Source organism: Wyeomyia smithii, chromosome 1 (genome assembly GCF_029784165.1).
Source record: "Wyeomyia smithii strain HCP4-BCI-WySm-NY-G18 chromosome 1, ASM2978416v1, whole genome shotgun sequence".
Lineage (NCBI taxonomy): Eukaryota > Metazoa > Arthropoda > Insecta > Diptera > Culicidae > Wyeomyia > Wyeomyia smithii.
In genome coordinates, this window is record NC_073694.1 from 91,039,731 (window position 1) to 91,061,054 (window position 21,324).

The 21,324-nt window shown below is 39.8% G+C and overlaps 1 long non-coding RNA gene and 1 other non-coding gene across 2 annotated transcripts; both read left to right on the forward strand.

The window, feature by feature from the left end:
- The first annotated feature begins 6,552 nt into the window (after window positions 1-6,552).
- LOC129719227 (U4 spliceosomal RNA) lies at window positions 6,553-6,696 on the forward strand. The gene has a single exon (XR_008727157.1). It is a non-coding gene; the product is annotated as a U4 spliceosomal RNA (small nuclear RNA).
- Window positions 6,697-12,307: 5,611 nt separating this feature from the next.
- On the forward strand, window positions 12,308-13,446 carry LOC129717842 (uncharacterized). Its single transcript, XR_008726754.1, has 3 exons — window positions 12,308-12,391; window positions 12,447-12,500; window positions 12,562-13,446. It is a non-coding gene; the product is annotated as an uncharacterized LOC129717842 (long non-coding RNA).
- The last annotated feature ends 7,878 nt before the right edge of the window (window positions 13,447-21,324 follow it).

The window sequence follows — 21,324 nt, forward strand, 5'->3', positions numbered from 1 at the left end:
ATAAATTTCATCTCAGAGCTCACTTCCTTCGTGGGCTAAGTAAAATACGGAGTGCCCTGCCAGTCGTTGCCATCCAGGGTGAGATAGGTCTCGGCGTCCACCACTACCATCACGTCGCGATTCGCCGGAGAAATCGACTCGACCATCTTATTCAGCCGCTGACACTGCGTCATTGCCTGCAGCTCTGAGACCAATGGACGGGACTGCCACTTTCTGATGTCCATGTTCGCCAGGTACTTTTCCACTGTTTGGCCGGTTGCACCGACCTCCCGTTCAATCGTACGCAGCGCTGTAGCCACTTTTCCCTCGGTCCTCCTCTTAAGCATTCTTTGGAGTTTCTTGTCGCTCAGGGTCGTCGGACGTACGGAACCGGTCTTTCTTTCGATGCTCTGATTATAGTCCAACAGTGTCAAGATGTTGTAGATACCGGAACAAAAATAACCGGTGTTCCTTTTCCGTACGATGTCCTTCTACTTCTACTTCTCAAAGGAGTAGCTTCACTGTTTTCACCATTGCGGTTAGAGTTCGAGTCAATTTTTTTCTGCTGACTCATGGGTTACTATTAGGGACAGTGGAAAATCGCGATTTCGCGGAAGCCGCGAAATCCAGCATCGGCCGCGAAATTATCAAAAATCCGCGAAATACCGCGAAAACCAACAACACGAACAAATCTAAAGATCAATAGGCACCTCGCTGGCAACAGGAGGCCTTTTCCTACGCAAACAATAAGATGGAATAGTACTACTGCTCTCTCACAACGAGATTTTGTCAGTCTGAGTTGAATTGTTTTCGGACGGTTCAGTTACTAGATCATTTTTGAGCAAAGATTTTGGCGATTGGGGACCTGCATGATATAATTTTCGAGTGCGCAAAATCGAAGTTGCAAGATATACCTACTTATTTCAAGTAGCAAGCATTTTTGCATTTTAATAATTTTGGTAAGTATTCGAAACGAGAACGTTTTTTTTTAACTTTTTCGGCTGGCAAATAAACATTTATCGATTCCTGGAAACTCGGTAGATGCGGAATGCAGCGTGAGTCAGAATAACTGGAATAATACGTGCCTGCCGACATCAAAATATGATTTTATACCATTTGACACAGTAGTCCGTACTGCAAAGAAATCATGAATCGTACAGTTAAATTGCCGTATATTAAATTTAATAAAACAGTTTTTTTTATTGTTTTTACCAAAAAAAGTGCACTTTATTTAGCGTTTTCTAAAGAACGAGTTGCCGCGAAATTACCGCGAATTTTGAATATTTTCTATTTTGCCACCCGCGAATTATCAACTTTTTAGCCGCGAATTACCACTGTCTCTAGTTAGTATGATTGATGCTGCATGGGTAGTTTCGTCAGTGCGTGTAAAGGTAAACCCATGAAAAATCGTCATTTTTGGAGCATTTTTTTAGTGCAGACGTTAGGGCTCAACAATTTTGTCTTCTCGAAAAAAGTCTCCATTCAAAATTTGAGCTTAATCGGACTTCTGATAAGGTTTCACTTACAGTCGTGAAAGTCTTACATTTTTGACCAACCTAAAATGCACAAGAGTAGTTCTTGAAATTCCCGGAATCGATTTTTTATAGGATAGCAAAACTCCTAGAAATGCATGAAATATCGAGATCTGATGTTATTTCAAAAAAATTTGTTTTTGAAAATAAAAAATATCGGGGACATGAAAACTTTTGCGTTGGGAGACTCGAGCTACATCAGAACACACAAGAGATCAAAAAACTGTAACTTTGACCGCTTTGAGGCTCTACTTCCCGAAGTCCGTTTGAGCTTGAATGGCATGGAAAATTTTTACGAGAAAACATTGTTAATCTTTAGAACTCTATCATGAATGAAATTTAGAACTCTATCGTAAGTAAAATTTTGTATCGTAAATGAAACAATTGAAAAAATAATCCTTTTTCCTGAGAAACTTTACAACTGTACATAAATTTGTAGATTTATAACCTCTCGCTCAAAAATATCCACGGAAAAATCTGTCTCGCAACATTACTTTTTTTGGTTTTGTCCCATAGTTTCGTGTGGGTATGTGCCATACTACCCACATGAAACGCGGCCCTGCTCTGCGGATGACTTACAGGGTTGTTACAGAAACCTTAATTTTGAATCTGCAAAATCCGCGCCACGGGTTTTTGGATCCGCGCCGTGAAAGTAAATCCGCGCCGAAAAAAAAACTAATAAAAACTTATGATTCAACATGGTAAAATTAATACCATCTCTAAAATGTCATATATCTCTGTATGCCTGAAAGGCACTGGGTACTGAAATGCCACTGCGACATTCTTGCTGATTGTCTTTTGTGGCGGGCTCCGATTGCAGGGTTGTTACAGTCGGCGCGGATTTCGCGTTTTTTGCGGATTTTGCGTTTTTTGCGGATTTGGCGCGTTTTCACTACTCCATGGCGCGGATTCTGCGGAAAGCCTTGCGAACCTTGCTTTCAATTACCTAAAAATCAGGATATCGACTGAGGGGCTGGCAGCACCCTTTCAAAATTCAATGAAACATGGCGGGTGTGTAGTAGGGTGCCAATCACTTGTATGAGAAAAATGTAATCAAAAAATTTAGCCCGAAACACACCTTGGGCAAAATTTTAAGTCAGTTTGATTCAAAATGGGGTGGCGCAAAACAAAGTTAGAACTTGAGAAATCCGAAAAATCAAAAAAATCATGATTTTTTCAGATGATACCAGATCTCGACGTTTCATGCATTTTTAAGCTATCTAACACCAAAAAAATGTTCGAAAACCGAAATTTTATGCAGCCAACCCCCCTTGGGGGAATTATTGGATTTTTAACGGCCAAACTTCAACCGCTTTTTCGATTTTTCACTAGGTGTTTTTTTGCGGTCCAGTGAACTTATGATTCAACATGGTAAAATTAATACCATCTCTAAAATGTCATATATCTCTGTATGCCTGAAAGGCACTGGGTACTGAAATGCCACTGCGACATTCTTGCTGATTGTCTTTTGTGGCGGGCTCCGATTGCAGGGTTGTTACAGTCGGCGCGGATTTCGCGTTTTTTGCGGATTTCGCGTTTTTTGCGGATTTGGCGCGTTTTCACTACTCCATGGCGCGGATTTTGCGGAAAGCCTTGCGAACCTTGCTTTCAATTACCTAAAAATCAGGATATCGACTGAGGGGCTGGCAGCACCCTTTCAAAATTCAATGAAACATGGCGGGTGTGTAGTAGGGTGCCAATCACTTGTATGAGAAAAATGTAATCAAAAAATTTAGCCCAAAACACACCCTGGGCAAAATTTTAAGTCTGTTTGATTCAAAATGGGGTGGCGCAAAACAAAGTTAGAACTTGAGAAATCCGAAAAATCAAAAAAATCATGATTTTTTCAGATGATACCAGATCTCGACGTTTCATGCATTTTTAAGCTATCTAACACCAAAAAAATGTTCGAAAACCGAAATTTTATGCAGCCAACCCCCCTTGGGGGAATTATTGGATTTTTAACGGCCAAACTTCAACCGCTTTTTCGATTTTTCACTAGGTGTTTTTTTGCGGTCCAGTGAAAATTTTGCGGCTCCGAAAATACTCATATTGGGTGGTATTTGGCCATTTTTGGCTGATTTTCATGAACCGGGAGTTGCCACCTTCGATTTCAAAACGACGTCTGGGGTCGATTTCACGTCATCCTGATTTTGGAAATACCCATAAGCGTAAATATCACTTCTTAACGAGTTCTGAAATGTTTTACGAATTTGGTTTTTAGATAGACAATTGAGTTGCCTGTAGCTGTTCTGAACAAATCAAAATGGGTACTTTTAAGCGAAAGAAGTCTTCCGAACAAGAACATGACTTTTTTCATGTCCATCTGAACTCACATGCGTCTCATCGACGTCAGTAATGACAAGAATTAGAGAAAAGTTGTCAAGGAATGGCGTATAGAAAACCGTCTGGGATTCATTGATCATTTATTGAAACTCTTCTGAACATTTCAACATGGTCACTTTTAAGAAAAAAAAAGTTTCTCTAACAAATACTTCTCTATTTGAAAATCTCAAATTTGTTCAAAATTCAAATATCCAATATTGTTGATGTTTAACTTTTTATTGATTTCAAACTGTTTCTTCAGGTACAAAGAACAAAGCTACCAAAGCAAAGCAAAGCCTTGGTGCTACAATCCGATTCGGAACTTGACCTTCTGTTGATTATACACAGACTTTGCAGCCGACTGTTAAGCGCACAGGACAATTGCGGGGCTAGCGTTACGATCCTACTGACACTAACATTCTCTCCCGTGCTGAGACTCGAGCCTTTGATAACTGGCTTGTTATGCCAGCATCGTACCTCGAGACCAACTGAGGAGTCAAGCTACCACTATCTTCAAAAAAGTGCGATTGGTCTATTAGAAGAGAGTGCCTTGCAACCCACGCCCACATGTTTACGTACATTATTAATCAGGGTGGCCACTCTACCGGGTAAAAGACGGAAAAAAGACGGGAATTTTAAATCACCGGAACAAAAGACGAGGAAACCGGGAAATTAGGTTTCACATCTGGAAAATCATCCTTTTGCATGTCTTCTACTAATGTTGCCAATGAACGAGTTGTATCAAATTAATTCCTATATTTGGAAAATATATACATTGGATTAAAAAAGAAAATTATTTATTTTTGAATAATTGTTCTTTTTTTCCACATTGTTACGATCTAAAATTGATGTCATTAAAACATTTTTTTTGGCAAAACAATTTTTTGATATATTTTAGAATTTTCAAGACGATTTCGTTTCTCGTTAGGATGTGTTGTATACTGTTTTAAAAGGGGAGCTCAAATCTATCGAATTCCTGGAAAACTGTCATGCTTCCGTTTAGAAATGTATTAAAATCGATTTTTACGCAGTTTTTGTTTGGTTTTTCACGCCTTTTTTTAATGCGGATTTCGGAATTTCCCTGGTTTGTCATGCGGATTTCCAGGAAAAGCCGCGTTTTACACCGATTGTTTTGAATCATATTCCTTTCAAATTGCTTATTCAGAGTGTCGGTTGAATTTATTTTACGGGTCATAAGAGAATTTCTCAAACATTTCATTGATCCCAGGATCGAAACTTAAAAAAAAAAGTTTTGAGATGACAGATCTCAACGTTTTATGAATTTCCAACACATTTACCATAAAAAAAAATAATTTGAACAGTTCCATGTGAATTTCTTCCTTGGTCACTTTGAGGCTCTTTTTCCCAAAGTTCGCTTGAGAACAAATTTTGCATGAGAAGACAAAACTTCTAAGCTCTAATGTAAAACGATCGATATTAATTTTTTTCCATGCATTCCATTGGCATTCAAGAGCAGGTTGACAGAGAGAAAAATCAAAAGGAAGATTGTCAACGATTTTTAGATAAAAAGGGCGAAAATTGTGCAGGAAGTCTCCATGAAGGTACTTGCTAAAGTCGATAAACAGTTGAAGGAAGCAAAATTTTTGAAAGAGAAATATTTTTCATAGTTTTAATAACACTATTCTCGCAAGGATATAAATAAATAGGTATAATGATGTTATTCACATTATTTTTAAAAATAAAGCACCGAGAAAATTTGAAGCCTTTCATCGGGAAAACCGGGAAAAAAGCGGGAAATCGAAATTGATTTTGAGTGGTCACCTTGCATTAAAAAACTCTTACTTGAGTCTTTTCCATGTTTCTACAGATGTAAATTGGATTATAGACAAGAAATCGAGTTGAGGGATTCTTCTACTTTTTCGATTGCTTCTAATTTTTCGAGTTTGGCGCTATACGTGGGTTACATAGACTTAATCGTATTAATAACCGGTTTTTTTATTTTCTAGCTAAAACCTATCTCGTCCTTTTGAATTATTTTCAACAAGATTTTTTGCAACTTTTAGTATGGTTTGCAACTCACGTAGATTATTAATTACTTATTGACTGTTTCCGACAATATTCGGGATTAAATGATTATCTATCACTTTGATGTCTTAAGTATTTATCATATCAGCATGACATTTTAAAGATGGTATTAATTTTACCATGTTGAATCATAAGTTTTTATTATTTTTTCTTCGGCGCGGATTTAGTTTTCACGGCGCGGATCTTCAAACCCGTGGCGCGGATTTTGCGGATTCAAAATTAAGGTTTCTGTAACAACCCTGCGATTGCTGTGCACAGGTTACGGATTGCTCGTACTCATTGATGGAGTAGAACTGTTTTGTTGTAAACCTGTACCCCAATTAGGTACAACATAGTTGATGAAACTAATGACCTGTTTGGGGTTAGAGCTCCACACTTGGTATGGAGTTAAAAGGTAGCTTCCCAAGAAGTTGTACCTAGCTAGAGCTTCGCAAGAGCAAAGCAAATGCTCTGAACTCTCTGGTTCAGATTTGCAGAATCGGCAGGTGTCGTTCAACACTACGCCGATTTTCTTTAAATGATAAAAAGCGGGACAGTGTCCGGTGAAGAGTCTCGTGATTATCCGTAGGTCACTACGATTTAGACTAAGTAGCTTTCTAGCGGTTCCAGGGTTCGGATAGATAAACTGTTTAGCTTGTCTACAACCCTGTGCCTGTTGCCATTGGGATTAAGCTTTGCGCAGTGGCGATATCGTAACCAATGAGGTACAACCGAGGTGCGATTATTGCTAGTTGAAAACTAATACTAAAATGTCATGCTGATATGTATAACTTGTTTGTATTTAGCTTCAAACGCAGGACAGTTGACTTACTGCGGCCATGTTTAGGAATTATGCTGACCAAAAATGTTGTTTAGAAATTTTTATATACAAATGTAAAATGCCCGTAGCACTGATTTTTTCTCGTTGAAAAGAGTATGATTATGACAAGTAAAATTCCTGTGAGACATAAGTTAGACCTAAAAAGTGAGAATTGATTGGCGAGATTTGGAAAGTGATGGATAACCATTTAAACCCGTATATTGTCGGAACATTCAATAAGTAATTAATAATCTTCGTGAGCTGCAAACGATAGCAAGTTTTACTATAATTTGCAAAAAATATTGTTGAAAATAATTCAAAAGGACGAGATAAGGTTTAACTAGAAAAAAAAAATATTAATACGATTAAGTATATGTAACTCACGTATAGCGCCAAACTCGAAAAAGTAGAAACAATCGAAAAAATAGAGAAATCCCTCAACTCGAATTCCGGTCTAACATTCAAACATAAGTTGAATGCCAATCAAAATGTTTTCGGAAAGTCTGAACAACATCCTCTGTAGAAACATGGAATAGTCTCAAGTAAATGTTTTTTAATGTAGGGTGACCACTCAAAATCAATTTTCGATTTCCCGCTTTTTTCCCGGTTTTCCTGATGATAGGTTTTAAATTTTCTCGGTACTTATTTTTTTAAAATATGTGAAAAACATCAATTTTACATGTTTATATATATATTCTTGCGAGAATAGTGTTATCAAAATTATGAAAAATATTTCTCCTTCAAAAATGTTTCTTCATTCAACTGTTTATCGACTTTAGCGAGTACCTTCATGGAAATTTGCGCCCTTTTTATCTAAAAATCGTTGATAATCTTCCTTCTGCTTTTACGCTCTGCCAACCTGCTCTTGAATGCCAATGGAATGTATGGAAAAAAATTAAACATCGATCGTTTTAAATTATAGCTTAGAAGTTTTGTCTTCTCATGCAAAATTTGTTCTCAAGCGAACATCGATCGGGAAGAAAAGCCTCAAAGTGACCAATGAAAAAATTCACATGGAACTGTTAAAATTATTTTTTTATGGTAAATGTGTTGAAAATTTATAAAACGTTGAGTTCTGTCATCTCGAAACATCTTTTTTTTTTGAAAAGTTTTTGGTAAACTCCTTAATATTTGAATCGAATACTTATCCGGCGGGACGAGGGCTTTCTTTTCTTAGCGGTGACGGAGTTGACGAAAGTCGAAACCGTTCGCAATGATAAAACCTCTTATGCTTAAAGCTATTCCGGTGAGACGAACTGGAGTAGACCAGTCGCTGCGGAATGCTCATTGATTAATTCTGTCGCTTTATTGAAAATCATTTGCTTTTATAGGCAAATGCAATTGCCAAAATATTTAATTCTATGTGTTTCTACTGGAAACAGCTGGAGAGTCGAGCATTAAATAGCAACGCTGCATTTTGCGTGCTGTATGAATCAGGCACCAAACGTTGCGGTACACTCGCTACAAGGTCTGGTAGCGAGTGTGCTGTAACGCTTAGGCATAAGGCTTTCAGTAAGTAACGGAACTTACTTGCGCGGGTCAGTGGTTTGAATCGAAATTTGTTTTGTTTATGGTTTACGGTGCCGTACAAAAGAGTTGGTATACGACAAGTTTCGATCTTGGGACCAATTAAATGTTTGAGAAATTCTATAAATTCGTAAAATAAATTCAACCGACACTCTGAACAAGCAATTTGAAAAGAATATTATTTGAAACAATCGGTGTAAAACGCGACTTTTCCTGGAAATCCGCATGATAAACCACGGAAATTCCGAAATTCGCATTAAAAAAAGACGTGAAAACCGAACCAAAAACTGCGTAAAAAGCAATTTTGATACATTTCTAAACGAAAGCTTGACAGTTTTTCAGGAATTCGATAAATTAAGGTGCTCAAATTTTTAAAACAGTATACAACACATCCTAACGAAATGGTCTTCAAAATTCTAAGATATATCAAAAAATTGTTTTGCCAAAATAGTTTTTCAATGACATCAATTTTAGATCGTTATAATTTGGAAAAAAAAGAGAATAATAATTAAAAAATAAATAATTTTCTTTTTTAATCCAATGTTTATATTTTCCAGATCTAGGAATTAGTTTGCTACAACTCGTTCATTGGCAACATTAGTAGAAGACATGCAGGAGGATGATTTTCCTGATGTGAAGCCTAATTTCCCGCTTTTCCCGTCTTTTTTCCGGTGATTTGAAATTCCCGTCTTTTTCCCGCTTTTCCCGGTAGAGTGGTCACCCTGATTATTAATGTACGTAAACATTTTTTTTCCATTACCTGTCGAACCGAATCGACAAACACCTGAAAAACGAATACAAAAACATACGACTAGCACACCGCAACATAAAAACAGTTGGACAATTACTCACAAAAGTTAAAGACCCCGTCCCCCAGGAGCACCAAAACAACGTCATATACAAGATACCATGCAAAAACTGCGACGCATGCTACGTCGGAATGACAACAAACATGCTTAAAACAAGAATCAGCGGACACCGAACGTACTACAACACTTGGGACAAACTACTACAGCAAGGCTACAACGCAACAGATCCACAAATTAGTTCACTAAAAGAAAAAACAGCACTAATGTACCACAACATCACACAAAATCACAGATTCGATTTTCACCAAACGAAAATTATAGACAGACACGACAAACCACACGCTCTACCGTTTATAGAAGTATGCCATATTGTCAACACAGAAAATAGTATCAACAAACGCACAGACACTGAGGGACTCAACACTGTATATGCTGGTATTATACACACAATAAGAAATATCAATCACAACAAAACCGATAAACACAACAACCAATATGCAACCACAACCTAAAGTTTTTAGCGTAGCTCTCCAACACACTCACAACAAACTGTCAAGAAATAGTAGACTACTGGAAAAGACACAAAACCTATTGCTCTGATTAATTAAATACCGCTCGAAGTTATATAGTGCTAGAAAAAGCAGTGCTAAAAAAAAGTGATAACTGTTATACAGTATAGTGCACACAAAAATAGAGACATATGCAGTGAGTACAGTTTGTTAAGAAACAGTCGAATTTAAATTTAAGAAAATCTATTTTTACACATAGCCAAATTAAGACGCCATTTGCAATACACACCAGACAACCTATGTTGGACACCAACACACTGAACAATAAAACGATAATCTTTTCTGTAAGTACAAACACATACAAAAAACTCAAAACAGTAACAGAAAAAGGAAAACTACACGTAATGTATATTTTTAGACTCCTTGAAAAAGGTGAAATAAAGTCACCGAAACTGTCGGATTAAGAAACAAAAAATCGTTTTTGCTTCTATATACGGACTGATTAAGCCGATAAATCTACAAAAGTAAACATTTTTGTAAACAAAGCTTCAAACGACGATTTGATGCAACTGCTAAGTAGGCGTCTCAAGGTACGATGCTGGCCTAACAAGCCAGCTGTCGTAGGCTCGAGTCTCGGCACGGGAAAGACTGTTAGTATCAGTAGGATCGTAACACTAGCCCCGCAATTGTCCTGTACACTTAACAGTCGGCTGCGAAGTCTGTGTATAATAACAGAAAGTCAAGTTCCGAATCGGATTGTAGCACCAAGGCTTTGCTTTGCTTTGCGTTGGTAGCTTTGTTTACTTTTGTACCTAAACAAACAGTTTGAAATTAAGAAAGAATAAAACATTAACAATATTGGATATTTGCATTTTGAACAAATTTGAGATTTTCAAATAGAGAAGTTTTGGTTAGAAAAACTTTTTTTTTTTCTTAAGAGTGACCATTAGAGTGGGACAAAAAATAAATGTTAGCTCTCATGCACTTTTCGTGTTCCTTATGGGTCCCATAACAACTGTGTAACTTTCCAGATCGATCGGTGAAACGCCCGATTTGCGCCCGATTTTTAAAGTTTCCATGCGATTTTATATGGGAAAATCCACTTTTTCAATACTGATTCTCTAGAGATGTCAAGTTGGCTCTTAAAAAAATATCAATACATGATATTAGTAGGATTTTTTTCTGGGAAAAACTCTTCTGAAGACCGGAAGGCGCTACGATGCTTGTAGAAACAGCTATTCACCCCAAACTGATTGAATGTCTGACGGACGGCTCACCATTGAAATTTTCCAGCAACACTGCTACAGCATGCTGCTATTGCAAACTTGCTTAAGTAAGAGAAATAATTTCGCGTGGAATTAATTTTCAAAGTGTGATTTTTGCCCATATCTTCAGGGAAGCCTCCAAGATAAATTTAAGCTATATCATTTCCTATCACATGGTTGAATTTGGAACAGCAGCATGCTGCAGCAGAATTGCTAGTAAAATTTATTTGGGAGCCCTTTGTCAGATATTCAATCAGTCTGGGGTGAATATCTTTTTTTCACAAGCAAGGTAGCGCCTTGCGGTCTTCAGAAGAGTTTTTCCCAGGAAAATTTCCTATAAATATCATGTATTGATATATTTTTAAGAGCCAACTGGACATCTCTATAGAAAAAAAATTGAAAAAGTGGCTTTTCGCATATAAAATCGTATAAAAGCATTAAAAATCGGGCGTTTCACCGATCGATCTGAAAATCTACACAGTTGTTATAGGACCTAAAAGGAACACAAAAAGTGCATGGGAGCTAGAAAAAACCACCATCTCTTTTTTCCAATATAACCGTGTTCCAGTCTAGTGACCATGTTGAAATGTTCAGAAGAGTTTCAATGAATAATCAATAAATTTCAGACGGTTTTCTATACGCCAGCCCTTGACAACTTTTCTCTAATTCTTGTCATTACTGACGTCGATGAGACGCATGTGATTTCAAAACTTTTTAACAAGTAATATATACGGTTATGGGTATTTCCGAAATCTGGAGGACCTAAAATCGACCCTAGAAATCGTTTTGAAATTCAAGGTGGCAACTTCCAGTTCATAAAAATCAGCCAAAAATGGCCAAATACCACCCAATATGAGTATTTTCGGAGCCGGCCGACATTCATAGGCCGTAAATCGACCATAGTTGCCATTTTGAATCTATTCAGGACCATATACAAAATGTTCACCTGCCCGAAAAAACACCTAGTGAAAATCGGAACCCAAGAGGAGTTGGCTGCATGAAACTTCGGTTTTCGAAAAATTTTTGGTGTCAGATAGCTTATAAATGCATGAAACGTCGAGATCTGGTATTATCTGAAAATAATCATGATTTTTATGGGATTACATCCCATTTGATATATAAACTTAATCATTCAAATATATTCGCCCAAAAGAAAGGCAATTTGGGGATCATTGCAAGTGCTCGAATCTTAAATATGAGATGTGCTAATCATTTGAAGTTTGTGGGTTAATAGGAAGAGGGAAAACCGCTGCGACCAAAGAAAAATAATGAGATTGTTTGCAAGATAATTTTATTGAGGCTAATCATCAAGAAATAAACCGAATACCCTTAGCGAAGAACAGAAACAAGTTGTACTAAAAACGGCTTCTTGGCCAGTCGGATAGATCCAGTCGATCTTTCCTTTTAAGGCCGCCGAGCTGAAAAGTTGTTGAAAGACAAAAAAATCATTTAAAGAAAAGTAAAGTTAGAGTGATAGTTGAAACACAATTGATATGTTGAATAAGCATTTATTTTCCAGAATCCATTCGTTGGAGTTAAAGTTATTCGAATCGACAGATAAAATATCGTGAGTTGCGATTCAGGCATTCGTAAATGCAAAGTAAATATAATATATAAAACATGTAAAATGTTATAGTATAGTTGTTTGTTTGAAGTTTCAGTAAGAAAACTAGAAAATTAGGAAAGTGAGTTGTACGCAGGAAAAACAGGTAAATGACGGTGAGAAAAGGTGGATTATTTGGGGTTCTAATTGGTGAAATTTTTCCACAGTGGCCGCATAGGGCCCATCCGTTGGGACCGCACGTGCTACGTTCCGCAGCAAAATATAGCCCGGCAGAGAGCTGTAAAATTAGAAGGTAACTAAACCTCGTAGCGAGGAGGTATCTGGCGATTTTCCGGAGTGTATCTATCGCCTCGTGGTTGCGTACCACTATAGGTACATTCGGAGTGCGTTGGCTGCAAAATAATAGAAGTCTCGGCTCGCAAGCATCACCCGCTACACGTGATTGCTTCACCCGCGAGAAGGTCTGAAAGGGAAAGATTTCCCAACGCCGGAGAAACTCGCCCCGACTCACGTGCCCGTAAATCGAGAGGCCCCCGTACGACACCCCGGTACTGCTGTTTAACCAGCCGATCACCATCCACCTTACTGGGAAAGCAATGGTTGCTTGACCGTTGAACGGTCCATCACCTAACCCAACGACCCGAGATTCAATACGGAATTATTTCCCGGCGACCACCCCCACAAGCATTGCACAGCGGTCACCCACTCACATTCCCCTGTCGGCGATCACACGATCGTTGGCTTGCGCCAACGTTGCAACCCGAGCAACATTTCTTCGGGTAGTTTCTCCCTCGGCGATCTGGAAGATTGCTCACAGCCACGAGCCATCCGCAGCGAGAACGATAGCCGACAGAACATCTCCCGAATCGACTTCCACCCACAGGAGTAGACAGAGATCGACGACGGCTGACAACCTGTAAGTACGAACGAACCAAACACGAACCCCCCACACGAATACATCACCGAGATAGTAGGGACAAACATTGTAAAGTAGTAGGGGAAGAAACGTAACGGAGAAAGAAGAAAGTGACGTCACACACATTATTTCTGGGTTTTGAGACAGAGAAAAAGAGGAGAGAGCGGTAGGAAATTGTACTTGTTTTATGTTTAAAGAGAATGAAAATAACTAAAAATTTCTAAAACCAATGAATTTTGGAATATGGTTTAACTTACTTTTCGGTTAGCGGAGATGCGTTAATTGTCTAAACTTTCAATAAATGGTTTTTCGATCAACCTAGATATTCATAATTCACAATTGGCCAGATAAAATACAGTATAAATTAGGGATATATTGATTTGAATTTACAGCGACATAGGGAGCGTTTGGGAATTGGCAACCTGGAGGTGGATCCTGTGAGTAGGGTAGAAAACTGCTAGCTGGGCAAATGTTATCCGTAGTTCTTGGCAGATGACTTCGTCGTCTGGCGCATAAGCCAGGAATTTTTATACCGTACCAGGATCCTCCTTACAAGCTTACTTATACCTTTCTATTGGAACTAATGTGAAGCAGCTGGGATTTTTCGGGAGAGATGGTAAAACCTATTTCATCAGCCCAATGTGCTACGGTGTTTACCGCAGATTGTAGTCTATTACGGGCTAAGGATTTGAAAGGGTTGAAGGAAAGTAACAAAATATCATCGGCAAAAACAAAGATATGGATGTTGTTAGGGATCATTCCAAAAAGAGACTGCATACAAATGAGGAAAAGAGTAGGGGACAACACTAAACCTTGGGGTATACCATTTTCTTGTAGTCTGGTCTCGGATTGTGTGTTTCCAATGAGTACCTTAAACTTCCTGTTTTCCAGGAAATTTCGAATGAAGAGACCCATGCGGCCTTTAATGCCCCATTCTCCCAAGGATTTCAACATAGTGTAACGCCACGTACGATCGAAGGCTTTCGACAAGTCGAGCGAGACACAGTCACCATGATGGCCCCGTTGAAGGTGACTCTCAATAAAATCTTCCAGTTCAGTGAAATAATCATCGGTTCCTTTGTCTGGGCGAAAAGCAAACTGTCTGCTATCGAGAAGGTCTCTGGAAATGAGTTCTTTCAAGAAACGCCGGTTTACCATCTTCTCAAGCTCTTTTCCAATACAGTTAACCAGGGTGATGGGTTTATAACTATAAGCCTCACTTCGATCTTTTCCAGGTTTAGGGATAGGAATTACTAGACCAATTTTTCAACCAGGAGGGCTTTTTTCTTTGTCCCATATGTCGTTGTACAGAGTTAAAAGAATTATTTTACCAGAGTAAGGTAGATTCTTAAGGAGAGGGTATCCGATGTCGTCAGGTCCTGACGATGAGCCGTTAACTCTGCGTAGAGCCCATTCAAGTTCCGAAAAACTAAAATCTATATTGAATGGAAGGTCTAAGTTTGTTTCAAAACAAGGAGGTGAGGATTCTAATAAATTTTTCTTGGTTATGAACTTATGTTTGTAATTAGAGGACGAAGAAGCAAAAGCAAAATGATCAGCTAAATGTTCGGAAATAGAAGAAGGATCATCGGAGATCTGGTTATTAATTTTGATTTTAATGAGAGCTCTGTTACGGTTGCCATTGAGACGATTTACTCTATCCCATAATTCCTTGGAAGTAGTTTCTGGGTTAATTGCCGATATAAAGTTTTTCCAGCTATCAGACTCAGCCCTAGAAATTGCCTCTCTAGCAGCTCCTCTGGCTATTTTGAACTCTTCTAATTTCAAGGATTTCTGACGGTCTTCTTTGGGAGTCTTTTGAAGAGCTCTTAACTTTTTTCGACGTGGTTTGATGGCCTTTTCAACTACAGGGCTCCACCAATGCACTGACCTCTTCCCGGGTTTGCCACTGGTTCTGGGGATATGACTTTGAGCTACTTCAAGTATGGTAGAAGTGAATTCAGGAGAAGAGGGGAGATTATTAGAAAAGCGAATGGTTTTTTCACGTTGAAAATCAGACCAATCGGCCAACTCAGATTTCCACCTCGGGCGAACTGCAGAGATAGGACAGGGACGGTTGAGAGTGATTATGATAGATACATGATCGCTGCCACAAGAATCATCGGGAACTTTCCATGATAATCGCTTTAATAGGCTTCATGATACGACGGATAGATCTAATGCAGATGTGTTGCCATTAGAAGGGTTAATGCGTGTAGGGCTACCATCATTTGAAAGAATAATATTTTGTTCCTGAAAGAAAACTTCGAGCATTTTTCCTCTGTGGTCATCTCTGTGCCCACCCCATGAAGTGGAGTGAGCATTAAAATCACCCAGTAGGATGGTAGTGGTTGAGATTTGGTCTAAAAGTTCACGAAGTTCTTTTCTAAGCAGATGAGTATTAATTGAACTAGTAAGATAGATTGAGATTATTGTAACTTTGATGGGAAAGTCAATTTCGATTGCTATTGCTTGAAGTGGAGTGGAGATAGACAATTTGCGGTGAGGGAATTCTGAGTTAACAGCTATTGCAACACCATTGATATTTGGATTGCTTGAGTTTTCTTGGATGTAAAGGGTGTAACCTTTGATGTAGTTAGAAGGAAATTTAGACTTAGGAGATAAGGTTTCTTGTGAGGCAATAATGAGAGGGTTATATTGAGAAATTAATAATTGTAGTTCAGCGAGTCTTTCTTTTGAACCGAATAAGTTCCATTGAATTGCAAGATTTGCTAAAGTGGCAGGTGGGTTGGTTGAGTATCGATTAGTGATCAATCAAAGAAATAGTTATCGGTTCCCGTTATACTCTACTAAATTTTTTGGAAATAAATATTGAAATTCAGTCCGCAAATATATATTTCTACTGTGACGTACAGTCTTCCTCAGTGCTTATGTGGACTGGTAAAGAGCAAAGCGTAAATCCTGTTTTTTTATTTGTATTAGGTAAAAATGAAAATTTAGCACCCTTAATTGGAGTTAGGTAGGGAATTATGCGGTCGATTGTTTACCGTACCATGTCTGGCGTTTTTGAACAAAGCTGGAATTTATAAAATTGCATGCAGTCACTGTGACATGGTTTACATTGGACAAACTAAACGTAACCTAGGGATACGTTTCAAAGAACATTTCGCAGAAGTGACCAAAGCAAGTAAAGTTTCAACAAATGCCCCACCACACCATTTCAAATCAAAAGTGGCTGAACATATTTTCAACGAGGAACATCCACTAACTTCGGATAACATTCACCTCCTCCGCCCCGTTAATAATTTATGGAAATTAGACGTAGCTGAAAGTTTAGAAATTTATAAACAACACTCATGCACGCTTCTCAATAAAGACGCAGGTAATCACCCCTCATGGCTATTCAATCTGCTTCCCAAAAACCCCAGACATGGTACGGTAAACAATCGACCGCATAATTCCCTACCTAACTCCAATTAAGGGTGCTAAATTTTCATTTTTACCTAATACAAATAAAAAAACAGGATTTACGCTTTGCTCTTTACCAGTCCACATAAGCACTGAGGAAGACTGTACGTCACAGTCGAAATATATATTTGCGGACTGAGTTTCAATATTTATTTCCAAAAAATTTAGTAGAGTATAACGGAAACCGATAACTATTTCTTTGATTGATCTCAATCACTCTGCTAAGACGCTCGTTATAGATTTTCTAGATTTATCGATTAGTGGTTTGGTTTGAGGGGCAAGCCATAATTGGGTAGTTTAAAAGATGAGTCAGTGGAGAAGAGGTGATCGGGATTGGAAGAACTGTCAACTTCAACGGTCATTTGTTCTGATGATTTTTTAACTAGAGAGGGAATGATTTCAGTGGTAGGGTGTCTTTTGTGGGCAGTTTTAGAGTTTGATACCGGAAGTAAATTCACTTTGGAAGAAGTGTCACTTACCTTTAGCTGTTTGCAGACTTGAGTCAGTGTCCATCACGTCTTCGATGTCCTGGTCGGTTCCCTCAATCACAATCTTCTTCTTCTGTTGTTTGTTTTGCTTCTTGTCTTTTTTAGTCTGCTCAAGTTCCTTAATTCTACTGGTTAGGTTGGCCACGGTATCCATCAGCTTCTGGATCATGTCGTCCTTCTGTTTGATCAGGTCTGCTACTGCATTGTTATCGTTGATTTTCAGTCACTGTTGAACTTTGCTCACTTCGGCGTAAGATCCTGCCCCTGCGTTAAATTGCTTGACGGCTTCTTAGTAACCGATTCCTTTCGTCACTCTGATTTTAGTGATTTCTTTTCCGGCTAGGTAGACTGGGCATTTCCTGCTGGAAGGTCCATGTTATCCTTTGCAATTAAGGCAGTAGGGCTTATTCTTGCATTCCTCATCAAAGCCATGCACTTTCGAACAGTTTCGGCATCGGGCGGCAGCTTTGCAACGATTTTTGGTATGTCCATATTTGTAACACGTGAAGCAAATCGTCGGCTCAGGAATAAACACTCGAGTTTTAATTCTCAGTGGACCAACCTTGATGACTTCCGGAATGGTGGTGCCCTCGATAGTTAGGACCACCGTAGGGAGGTTTTGCTTCTTTCCATCTACGAGCCCAGTGAATCGTTTGGCAGCAATAACTCCTTGGCTTTTAAACTCTTCTATAATTCAGTTTCGCTCATCTTTACGATTTCACGACAGGTAATAACACAGCGTCTCTTATTTAGTGTTGGGTGTAAAATCACAGAGACGGCCACGATCGGTTGGCCCACATCACCAAAATTGCTCGAGACTTTACAGATCCATACTGCTTGAAAGCATTGTATTGTGCATTAGTTCGGCCAATCCTTGAAAATGCCTGCATCATCTGGAATCTATATGACCTGTGCTGGAAAAACAGAATAGAACGCGTTCAACGAAGGTTTGTTCGTATCGCTCTGAGACATTTACCATGGAGTAGACCCAATAATCTTCCCTGCTACGAAGACCGTTGTAAGCTGTTGGATTTGGGTACACTGAAGAGTCGGCGGAAGATTCAACAAGCTACCTTCGTAACCAAGCTGCTGAACAATGAACTTGATGCCCCGGTTTTGCTTTTTCATCTTGGTTTTCGAGCACCAAGTAGACTGCTTCGTTCGTCAAACTTACTGACAACTAGGTCTCATCGGACCTTGTACGGCTTTTTTGAACCACTGACGTCATGCATCCGTACCTTCTCGTTGGTCGAAGATTTATTCGATTTCGAAAATGTTTCCTCACGTGCTTTTGGCAAAATAATCTCAAGGTCTGGAATGTTGCAATAGTTTTAGATTTAAGATTTTCATGTAGATAATATCAAAATTGTCAGATGAATCGACCAAAATACAAATACAAATCTTCATTCTGTGCCGAACACGCATCAGTACTGGACGTGTTTGGTGATCGGTCCGATAGAGTATAAAACAAAAGACGTGTGAACAAGTGTTGGCATTGTTTGCCTGGTCGAGTGAAATAAATCCGGGTTCAAGGTCGTTCCTTTGTGCAACTGTTTCGCATCGTGACTGCCAGCTGGTGCGTAAGCCGATTTGGCTGCTGGCTGGATTGTGCTACAGCAGTGGACGAGACACAAACGAGGAAAAAGAAGAAGCCATCAGTGTCAGCAAGTCGTATCGCTGTGTGGAGTGATCTCACACCTGGCTCGCTGCTGGTGGCTGTTTGGTGCTGCTGTATTGGTGCTGCTGGCTGTAACGGCTGCTACTTCGAACGATCGGACAACCAACCTTACTGGAAGGGAGAAATAAAAAGGTACGTGTTCTTGTCAGCGCTAGTGCGCTAAACATAGCGCGATGGATGTAGATCCCTCGCCTCCCGCGCCACCATCCCCGAACCCCTCTGACCCTGACCCTTCTGTTACCCCCTCCCCTGTTCATCCTTCAGTCCCCCCTCGCCCCAGGCTTTACCCAGACGGAGCCCAGGGCAGCTATACTGTTTATTTTCGGCCAAAGGCAGGACCGAAATCGAAAAAGTTGAACCTCTTGCAGATTTCTAAAGACCTGACGAAGGAGTACAAGGGCGTGACCGAAATTTCCAAGGTCCGGCCTAACAAGCTCCGTGTCGTGGTCGGTAACCTGAAAGAGGCCAACGATATAGCTTGCTCTGAGCTCTTCACACGCGAGTATCGCGTTTACATACCCGCACGAGACGTGGAGATCGACGGTGTCATAACCGATTCGAGTCTGTCCGTCGAGTGTATACTGCAAAGTGCCAAAGGGTGCTTTAAGAACAAAACGTGTCCCGAAGTAAAGGTGCTCGACTGCAAGCAATTGCGGTCAGCATCGATCATCGGTGGCAAAACAGTATACACTCCGTCAGACTCGTTTCGAGTTACGTTCGCCGGGTCTGCACTACCAAGCCACGTCTCGATCCACCGGGTTCGTCTCCCTGTGAGGCTCTACGTGCCCCGCGTCATGAACTGCCTGAATTGCAAGCAGTTAGGCCATACAGCTGCCTACTGCTGCAATAAGGCACGTTGTGGCAAGTGTGGGGAGTCTCATGCGGAAGATTCTTGCAGTGTTAACGCTGAAAAGTGTATTCACTGCGGAGAAAATCTGCATGAGCTCTCGACATGTGCGGTGTACATGCAGCGCAGGGATAAAATAAAACGGTCTCTCAAAGAGCGTTCAAAGCGTTCCTACGCTGACATGCTGAAGAAGACCGTTACCACTTCTCCCGTTACTTCGAACCCCTTCGATCTGTTGCCCTCTGAGGAAACCGATTCTGACGATTCACCAGCGGGAGCATCTTACGCCAATCCTGGGGAGTCTAGAAAGAGGAAAAGTGTTTCCTCTCCTAAACTTCCCAGAAAAGGTCCTAAGATTTCTCAAAGTGAAATGAAGGTTACAAACAAACCAAACAGTGCTGCGGAAAAACCGAAGCAAACTCCTCCTGGGCTGGCAAATTTAAAGTCCCAGAAGGAGTTCCCAGCACTGCCAGGAACATCTAAAACCCCAGTTGCTCCTTTTACACTCCCAGTTGATGAAACAAACTCTGGATTAGTGAAATTTTCTGACATTGTGGACTGGATTTTTGAAACTTTCAATGTACCCGATCCAATTAAAATTTTTCTTACAGCATTCCTCCCAACAGTTAGATCATTTTTGAAGCAGTTGACTGCCCAATGGCCTCTCCTTGCAGCGATTGTATCCTTCGATGCCTAATTCAACTGCGTATATGAAGGATTCTATCTCTGTCTTACAGTGGAATTGTAGAAGTATTTTACCAAAAATTGATTCGTTTAAAGTTTTGATAAATAAAAACAAATGCGATGCATTTTCCCTTTGTGAAACTTGGCTTACTTCAAATATTGATCTCAACTTCCATGATTTTAATATTATTCGCCTTGATCGAGACACCCCATATGGAGGAGTACTTTTAGGGATTAAAAAGTGCTATTCTTTCTATCGTATTAACCTCCCCTCGATTCCAGGCATCGAAGTTGTCGCATGTCAAATGACAATACAAGGTAAAGAGCTTTGTATTGCCTCAATATATATTCCCCCCAGAGCACAGGTTGGGCAACGGCTGCTCTTTGATTTAATAGAACTTCTTCCCTCGCCACGTTTGATTTTGGGAGACTTCAACTCTCATGGCGTGGCTTGGGGTTCCCCATACAATGATAACCGCTCCTCTTTAATCTATAACCTTTGCGATGACTTCGACATGACTATTTTAAACAACGGTGAAATGACACGTATCCCGAAACCTCCAGCGCGCCCAAGCGCTTTGGATCTATCCTTATGTTCGACGTCGCTACGGTTGGATTGCACATGGAAGGTAATCCTCGATCCTCACGGTAGCGACCATCTGCCTATTCTTATTTCAATTACTAACGGGTCAACTCGCATGCGACCAATTGACATTCCGTATGACCTCACACGAAATGTCGATTGGAAGTTATACGAGGAAATGATTTCAAAAGCGGTCGAGTCGATTCAACATCATTCACCACTTGAAGAATACAACCTCCTCGCGGGCTTGATTCTCGACGCCGCGTTGCAAGCCCAAACGAAGAAATATCCCGGCGTAACGATCAAAGAACGGCCTCCCACTCCGTGGTGGGACCAAGAGTGCT